The sequence below is a fragment of the Penaeus monodon genome, chromosome 28 (genome assembly GCF_015228065.2).
Source record: "Penaeus monodon isolate SGIC_2016 chromosome 28, NSTDA_Pmon_1, whole genome shotgun sequence".
Taxonomy (NCBI): domain Eukaryota; kingdom Metazoa; phylum Arthropoda; class Malacostraca; order Decapoda; family Penaeidae; genus Penaeus; species Penaeus monodon.
The window spans coordinates 38,552,196-38,552,572 of record NC_051413.1 but is presented as its reverse complement, the minus strand read 5'-3'; the positions used below and the strand labels follow the sequence as shown (position 1 = coordinate 38,552,572).

General features: G+C 44.6%; 2 protein-coding genes across 2 annotated transcripts in view; both read right to left on the bottom strand.

The window, feature by feature from the left end:
* The window catches only part of LOC119591205, a 12,413-nt gene that overhangs the window by 9,920 nt on the left and 2,116 nt on the right, over positions 1-377 (bottom strand).
* Positions 1-377, bottom strand: part of LOC119591572 — a gene marked incomplete in the record, with an annotated part of 55,247 nt that overhangs the window by 54,574 nt on the left and 296 nt on the right.

Below are 377 nucleotides of genomic sequence, written 5' to 3'. Positions count from 1 at the left end.
AGTGGAAGGACAAAATCCTGAATCAACATGTTCTGGTAATTCCTCGGAATATCTTCGCACGACCGATTGCAACGATGTTCCCCGGTGCCAAAGGATTCTCGACTCTCTGCTCATGCGCAAATCGGGCCCCCCATAGAAAAAATTATGGCGCCAGAAGGAAACCCCCCTTGATTTAGCCTTTTTTTTTTTTTTTCTGGCGTGTAGAGAGTTCTGGCCTTCTGGTTGGGGAGGGAAAAAAGGGGGAAGGGAAAGGACGAAGAAAAATCGCTTTGCATCAAATATTCGCAACAAAATGAAAGGCGAAGGTTTTCGGTCTCTAGGATAGTTGCTTGCTCTATCACCCTGTATTTTAGTTATAAGCCTAATCTGTCAAATTC